This window comes from Xiphophorus hellerii, chromosome 4 (assembly GCF_003331165.1).
Source record: "Xiphophorus hellerii strain 12219 chromosome 4, Xiphophorus_hellerii-4.1, whole genome shotgun sequence".
Classification (NCBI taxonomy): Eukaryota; Metazoa; Chordata; class Actinopteri; order Cyprinodontiformes; family Poeciliidae; genus Xiphophorus; species Xiphophorus hellerii.
Window position 1 is genome coordinate 18,964,689 of NC_045675.1, and position 9,012 is coordinate 18,973,700.

Consider the following 9,012-nt stretch of genomic DNA (forward strand, 5'->3'; position numbering starts at 1 on the left):
ATTTATTCACCACTTTATTGCATCTAATTTACTGACTGATTTTGTAACATATTTTTGTTAGTAGTGGAGAACTTGGGTTATCATGAAAGCTGGTGCAAATTTCATGTCAGCAGACTAATTACAGACACATTTGCTGATGAAAAGGTTGCTTTGTTCAATACTTATTTTCCCAGCTGCAGTAAGTCAGCTTTATACAATGCTGTGGTGCTTAAAACATCTCTTGAGGTGTTTGTTTTTTATGTTTCTTCTTTTAGCTTTGTATGTGCAACACACTGTTGTCCAGTATAGTAAAACCTTTTGTCCATTGAATTTTAAAACGCTAGAACCTCAAAGTATACAACATCAGCAAGATAATACAATCTAAGGTAACATAATCTTTTCGCGCACTTGAAAATGATTGTGGTAAAAAAAAAAAGTCTTTTTCATTCCTTGTTCATGTGTGTGATGTTATACTTCCATCATGTTCAAAATAAAATAAAAAATAAACAATATACAGTACAGTAAAAATAATAACTTACATGTTGTTTTTTAAAGTTTTTTGTGGGAATGTGTCTTTCCCACTGCTCACATGTATGCTAATGCAGAGATATAAAAATGTGTGTATGCTTAGGTAATTTACTTCTTATTGCATTTTTATTTTACTCTAAGGTGTTTGTATTTCAAGTTTTTTACCGTTATTTGTTGAATTTTATTAGTAAATGGAGACCCTATCAACACAGGAGTCAGACTAAATCATGTAATACACATTTAGATTATAGCTTTCTACTTGGCAAAACAGTTCCAGTGAACTTTAAAGCTTTGACATTCTTATGCTGAATGTTTTCTCTGTGTAGATCATAGTATTTTTGCCTGCAGGGGTGGAAGGGTGGAAGAAAAGCTGACGGCACACAGAGCAGAGATATTAAGAAGATATGGTTGAAACTTGCAGTCTAAACAGATCGCTGTATTGGAAGTGTACATCTGATATATGGCACATGGAGTGTGATGTAGGTAATGTGTGAAGCAGAGGTGCAAATGGAGTTCACTGTCTGAAATAGCTCACAGACATTAAATTGCAGCAGTATGTGAATACTATCCTTATCCTGTATAACTAACAAAGCTCATTTTGATAAATAACTTCTGCAAAGAACACAAATGTCCAGGGTACTTTATTTGTTGCATCCGAGAGTTGAATTTTTTTCACAACACTTTCTTCTTATGAAAAAACCTGGATATTTCTGTTGCTAACAGAATATATGCAGAGTTAGACTGTTTTTTTGCACAGAAATATTTGACTTAACATTTTAACGTGTGTCTTAGCTTCACTCCAGTCGAATCAGAAGAGGACATTTAGTTAGCCAAGGATATCCCATTTCTATCAAATAAACACACTTTTGGGTTTGGCTAATAACTATTTTGTCTTTTGTTTTGCAGTACACTGCATTCCTCCTCAGAAATCTGGAATTCTGATTGGCCTGAACTGAATACATATTTTCATAGATTGAAGGTCAATTCCAGATGCTTCCAGGCCCAAACCAGTTGGAGGGGGGCGGGGGAGTATTCTGATTCTGTGCACAGTAACCATTTGCAGGTGCTACATTATCATTCTTATTTCAAAAAAATTTAAAATTGTTTTTGCTCTGTAGCTGTAAAACAAGCACAAATCAACAAACCCAACCACATACAGACAACTGATTTGATATAATGTTTGGGATGATGTGTTTATTTGCTTTTTTTTCCTTCTGTTTTTCAGATGTTTAAGTTTCTAAATATACTATCTTGTTTTAAGTGCTAACCAAGGCTGGTAGTATATGAGACAACATGTTGAGCTCTTGGCAATTACTTATGGCATTGCATGTTTGATCTGGAGGTGGATTTCTTGAGATATAACCACTTATAGTAATACTGGTACCTTTATTATATGTCTTTACCTTGTGAATAAACTCTAGCAAAATGGAGTTTGTAACCCTTCCCAGATTGATAAGCAATGACAACTGGTTCCCTAAAGTCATTGCTTAAGTCTCCTCCTTGGTATTTTGTTAATACACACCTGCATGACTTATACCAGCAAACTCCCAGGACACCTGTTATGACATCTGTGATCTGACTTGCTGAGGATCAATTAACCATGCACTTGTATGTACAACACCATCCTGCTATTTATTCAGCAATGGAAGCAATGAGGATGTACTCTGATATCTGGTTGTGTCTACATGCTCAGATCGTTTTGTAAAAAAAAGTCAAAGAACACTCAGTCAGACTGCTTCTTGACATCTGCACGCCTCCTGAGAAGCGGCCTTGCCCTTTGACCTCTTCACTGGGCATCCCACATGCTGCTGCAGCCCTGGTCTCTGGAGTCAAAGTGACGTCCAGCCCTCTGAGTTCGTAGGTCACAGCGATGACAGCAAGCACCTTGCTGCGAGACTTCTATCTGCCCACTAAAATAAACACTGAAGAGTCTGCTCCAACCCTCTGACAACACACCCGGTCTGACTCTGACTGAGGATCTGAGATTAAACGCTAAGAATGAACAGAATCCTGTCTTCTCTAATCAAAATACTGTCAGGGTCAAAGGTTGAGGTGGCAGATCACAGCCAACCTCTGTCCCAGTGACATAGTTTCAGAGGATGTGGCTTTGCTCCAGCAGTGGGAGGAGAACCTGGCTATTTTCTTTGCTGCTCTCCTGTTTTAGGAGCTTCTCACCACCACTGGTTTACCTTTCTATGTTCTCTGATTACACACCGTCAAGTGCGACCTAGTGAAACAACAAAAAGCACAAATATTCTCCAGTAAAATACAACTTCTTTCACAAAACTCTAGATTTCAGAAAAAAGTGAATAAAAATATTATTTGCCCAATTCTTACACTCCTTTTTTTGTGATATGATTTAAGATCTTTAAAGGTAAAAAAAAATAAGCTTATATATGTTGTTTTATATACAAATAGACAAAACAAAGTAAAAATGAAAAGATTAGCTACTGTGCTTCACCATAGGAATATTATTGACTATGGGATGAGCTATCTCTGTTTTTTTCTAAACCTGACTCCTTGAATTCATCCCAAAGAGTCCAATCTTTGTCTCCTCAGATGAAATATTTTTATTTCCCTTGTGCCTTTTGGTGAACAGACTCCTGCCACTCTCACCACCAATGTATTTGAAGAAGATTATTCTTCTGTTTGACAAAATGTAATGTTTGTTGCTTGCTTCAGATTTTGGTTATTGTGTCTTGCTTTTATCATGTAAAACACCTTGAACTGGCTTATTTCTGAAGTGTGCTATTTCAGTAAATAGCACATTTTATTGTGCTATTTACATTTATTTTTTTGTTACAATACGCCATTTGTTATTTTGGTTTTATACCAGAATTCGTTGGCTGGGTGCTAAATATTCAGATAAACTACAGTTAACTATTTTGCAAATATCTGTCACTTTATGTGTTTAATTTCATAAAAACTACAGGCACTGGCTGACATTGTGGCCATCTCTTTGATGAAGAACATGAGTGTACTTAATTTTTAATTCTAAAATAATTCAGTCCTTAGCACTATTATAAATTTTAATAGAACTCACTGGGCTGAACTTGACCATTAACTGTGGGGAGATTTTACTCAATTCAGAGTGAAAATTTTTTTAATGACTTTTTTTCATTAAATCTGGAACAATGAAATGCAGCATAAAGAGAATGAAAAGCTAATTTTACAATAGAAAAAAACAAAAAAACAAAAAAGAAACAGAACAGGCCACATCAACTAGCACTGCAGCATCTGGCCATTAACAAAGGGATGGTACAGGAGGGAGAGAACAAATTACTGGACATTTGTGTAATTTATTCAGAATCCCATACGCTCCAGATTACAGCCTGCAACCTATTTGCACATCATGTCTTCAGAAGTGGTTCAGCTGAATGAGGACCCAGAAAGAGTTTCTGAAGTGTCTTCATATTAACTGTGCTTATTTTCAACTTGACCTTGCACTCCCTAAGAGGGTTTTCTTTAAAGTTTTGAATTGAATTTAAAGCCTCACTTATTGCGTAATAAAATAGCTGGTGAATTATGCCATTTGTCATGATCACAGTTTGACCTATGAATATATAGTATCTCATTTTCCTGGCTGGGTTTGTTTTTATTTTTTTTACAGCACATTGGGTTCCATTAAGCTTAAAAATTGCCACACAAATAACACTGATTGACTGTTTTTGACAGCTTTCCTAACAGTGGTTCTAGATTGAGAAAAAAAAAATTAGAGTATCTCAAGTGACCGCCTCTGTGTCTCCAAGTTCTTTCAAAACTGCACAAATGATTGAAGGGCCTTGCTGCCTTTATCAACCCTTTTAGATGAATAAAAGTACACTGAAAGAATCCACAGAGGATAAGTTGCTGTCATCAGAGCAATTACCACATCCAGCTGTCATTATCTTCTGTGTAGCTACAGTATGCGGACATATTTGTGGCTGTGGTTTTAAGGCCAAAAGAAGACCTCGCTTTCAACTTTCTGCCCATCAGAGCCAGTACATTTTCTCTTTGGGAATAAATTAGAGGTAGGGCACAAACTAGGCAAGAGAGGTTACCAAATATGTCAAGCATCAGCCATTTAAATACCAGTTGATGACCGCTCCAGAGACAAGATAACTAATATATGGTTGCATCTTTTCTTTTCTGTGTCTGGAGCATTCTAACATGTTGACTCATGAGCATGGGGGAGTTGTTTTTAATTCAAATGTATCTGAAGATTTAATTGGGGGGGGGAAAAAAAACAGGGCGGTTAAAAGTATTACTCCTTTTACCGGTTTCTTTTATGGATGAACCACATTTAAATGTTTTAGATTTGAAAAGTATATACACATAGGATGATAGTAATCTGAATAAAAACAAATGATGTGTTATTTAATTCTACGTCAACCTGGCCCTGGCATGAAATGTAATTGTCCCCTAAACTACTGATCGTGACAGCTACCACAAAGTCTTTTGCATCACTGTGGAAGAATTTTGGCTCCATTAAATTGTTTCAAATTAACCATACTGAATGGCTTTTGAGCATGTTTAAGGTCAAGCCACAGCATCACAGTTGGATCTAATTCCAACCAAAACTTTTATTATGTTTTGATTCTGTTGTGGATTTACTGGTGTGTTTTGGGTCATTAAAAGCAATGGAAATTTCACCTATCAGTCTGGAAAGTCATTAGCAACATAAATTACTTTCTTTCTCACCTCTTCTGAAATGTCTGTAGTTCATGACCTGAAAATTGTTTAGCTCGCTCATCAGACAGATCCTACGTAAGCGATTTCTTGATTCTCCTCCTCTACCAGTAATCACAGCTTAGATGTAAAATTGAGCTCACCTTTCCATAAAACTTTGGTTAAAAACAGTTAGTTGATGATTAGTTAGTTGATGATTTAAAAAGCAAGATGGCTAGCTTTTTAATAAAGGGTGAGGATTGGTTTGAATAGCATTTTCAAAAATGAAAAAAAAAACAGCTATTGAAAATAAATTTTGTGTAGATTTAATATTATTTGATATTTAATTTTGCTAGATGTTCTGAAACAATCAAGTTTGACAAAAGAAAAGAAATAACAGAAAAGCACAGCAATGTCCGGCTTCAAACAACATTTCTTGAATGTTTTATGATTCTGTCATAAAATTTGGAGAATTTTTTCTTTAGTTTTCTTCTAAAGACCGAATAATTGTTTTCGAAGAACCGCAAACTATTTATTTCAAATACTATTTTTACTTTTTTTAGATTGCAATTGGCTTAGCTCAGCACATTTCAGGTTCTACTTTGTTAACATTTTTGCTTATTCCTTGCTTTAATGTATTAAGCTACTGGAAGGATTTTTTTACCTACATCTTTTATAAAACATGAAGCCACACATGAAGGGGGCAGCACAGATGGATTCTAGGGATAACAGTGCATGATTTAAAGGCAACCAAGCTAAAACAAAATACTTTTCAGAGGACATAATAATCTCTCCCAGAGGTAATTTAGTTGAAAGAAATTGTCAACATTTTTTTGTAACACTTCTCAAAAAAAAAAAAATTCTTGATGAGACACATCTTTCTGTGGAGAGTCCTTTGCATTGAAGCTGGGTGTGCTCTGAATTTGATGAGGTGGGGTAATTCTCTCCAACTGATCATATCAGTGAGGGAGGATTCCCAAGATCAACAGCAGACTCCAGAGGTAGTCACATATGGCAGACATTTTTCCAGACCTTAATAAACTTTCATCTGTGGGTTCCCTGTATGTTGTGGGACTCGAAGGGATGGACATCCTCTCACAAGCCCAAAGTCAGGGTGCTTTTAAAGTAGAGTACGTAACAAAACATTATGGTGAATATTATTCTTGCTGCTCTGATTTAGGACACATCAGTTCCTTAGTATACTGTAAATGCATATTAAAACATCTGACATCTCAATAAACAGATGGAGAATGCACAAGAAAGACTGGAAATAAAAAAATCATCAATCAATCTTCTTCCTCTAACTTTGATCCTGATTAAATAAGCCCCACTCTAAACAAAGATCCATTGTATCACCCTTCTTGCAACCCTCTTCTCCAACTCTTCCAGGAGAGACTGAGCATTTCCCAAACAGGCCAAGAGAAATCCATTTAGTGTCAAAAACCAATCTCCTTCAGGACAAAACATATCCCAACCAGAAACCCAAACTGGATCAACAAACTCCTTTAAAATGGGGAAACTGAGTTTCTGAGACCTTCCTAAATGACTAAGCTTCTCACCCTATCTGCAATCCAGTTGTGTGTGTCTTTGAGACTTGGTTACATGGAAATTTACTACATATAGTAAGAATAGTCATATTTGGTTAGATAGTTCTTTCTTGTAACAATGCTTCTTGGCAATAAATCTTTTACAGAATGCCTGTTTACAAATGTGTCCAAATCTAAAGTAAAATGCATTTGTGGTTTGAGCAGCAGAATCAAAAGTAAAATAAACTTTTTTGACTTTGGTAGGGAGGATGTTGCAAGTTTTTCATGAGTCGAACCTATTATACGCTTTTGCTCAACCCACAAGTGCATCTTTCTTACAAATGTGGCATCATTTAAAGATAAATAAACAGCCTTTTCAACAGTATAAGATGTATTGCCAAGAAGTATTGCTTAAAAAATTTGCAAAAACACTATTCTTTTTTTTGTGCAAAGTATATTTGCGGTTTCACCACCAAAGACAGAGGTTGGAATTTAGATGAACTTAGAAATTATTGGCAAATATGATCACAACTCTTATGACCTCAACATTCATTTCGTGGCAGACAAAATGAATGTTATGGATATATATATGTATATGTATATATACATACTGTATATATGTACAATTACAGTTTCTATGTCCACCAGGAACATATGATGAGGTAACATGCAGGGAAACCACGAGAAGATTTTCTTCCTTTTGTATTCTAGTAAAGTATCGGACTGGTTTGAATCTTACCAAATGAACAGACACTTCTTTGTGTCTTTAGGTAACTTCTCATTATTACTGAGTCATTTGTGGAGCAACCAAGTTTAGATCCTGGGAACCCTCCTATGCAATATCTACATGCTCCTCCTAGCTCCGGTTATAACAAGTAATAAAATTAGCTACCATAACTATGTAGATGACACACAACTCCACATTACAATCTCACCACATGTCTCTGACCCATTCAAGCATTGAACAAATGCTTAGAACAGATACATGTGTGGATGTGCCATAATTTTCTCCAGCTGAACAGAAGCAAAACTGAAGTTATCTTTGGACCCAAAGAAGAACAATTTAGTGTCAGCACACAGCTTCAGTTATCACAGTTAGAAACTAGCGATCAGGTCCAAAATCTGGGTGTAGTGATGGACTTTCACCTGAACTGTCAAAGATATATAAAGACAATTACAAAGTCAGTCTTCTACCAACTGAAGAACATTTCCAGGATTAACAGACTAATGTCCCAGCAATATCTAGAGAAACTCATCTATGTGTTTACCTTTAGACGGATTGATTACTGCTACAGTGTCCTCACTGTCAGTCAGACCGCTACAGTTGATTCGGGACACTGCTGCTTGGGTTCTCAGTAAAATCAGGACGACAGAGCAGATCACCTCAGTTTAAAGTCCTTACTCAGTGGTGCCCAAAGTCGGTCCTCAAGGGCCGGCAACCTGCATGTTTTAGTTCTCTTCCTGGTTTAACGCACCTGGATCAAATGATGGCTCATTAGAAGGCCTAAGAAGAACACTGACATGCTGAAAAGGTTGTTGCTACCACCAGGGAGAGAACTAAAATGTGCAGGATGCCGGCCCTCAAGGACCGACTTTGGGCACCACTGCCCTAAATGGAGTCACATAGAATATTGATCAGTAAATTTGATGCTTATTTGCTTGATGATTTTGATGGTGCTATTTGACCAAATCTAATGTTTATTGCTTGATTCATAATTTATATTTTTATGGTGTAAAGCATGTTGAACTGCCCTGTTGCTGTGGTATACAAATAAAAGTGACTCTCTCCAACGTCACAAACAAAAGCTATGTATTAAGTTATTCTAAATAAATGCAACCTGAATATGAACCTTAATAGAAAATAAAGAAATTTCAGGCTAATCACAAATGCATATCATTTACCAATAAACCTAACATAACCCAAAACATTAAATACAAACCAAACAAATGTAAATCTCAGGAGGAAGAGAGAAACCTAACTGCATGTTGGGCAGTTCTTAATAAGCAGGCAGACTATCAAGTCAACCAGCAGCACCTGCAGAAGGTTTCTGATCAACCTGCAAGAAAAAACACTATAAACAAACCAGGAAGATTTGATAATAATATGACAGTTAATGACAGTCATTCAATCTCACATCCTGAGCATTTTTAATATGAAAATAACCCGGGCAGAACAAGTATGAGCCTCCACTACGTGTTGAATGAGACACACAGAAGCAGCTATACTTACCATGGAAAGAAGAACAGATAGAGCATTTGCAGCAATAACAGCAATTCAGGTAAAAGTGGAGAATACGGAGAGCAAAGCTACACAAAAACCTGAGAGCTGAAA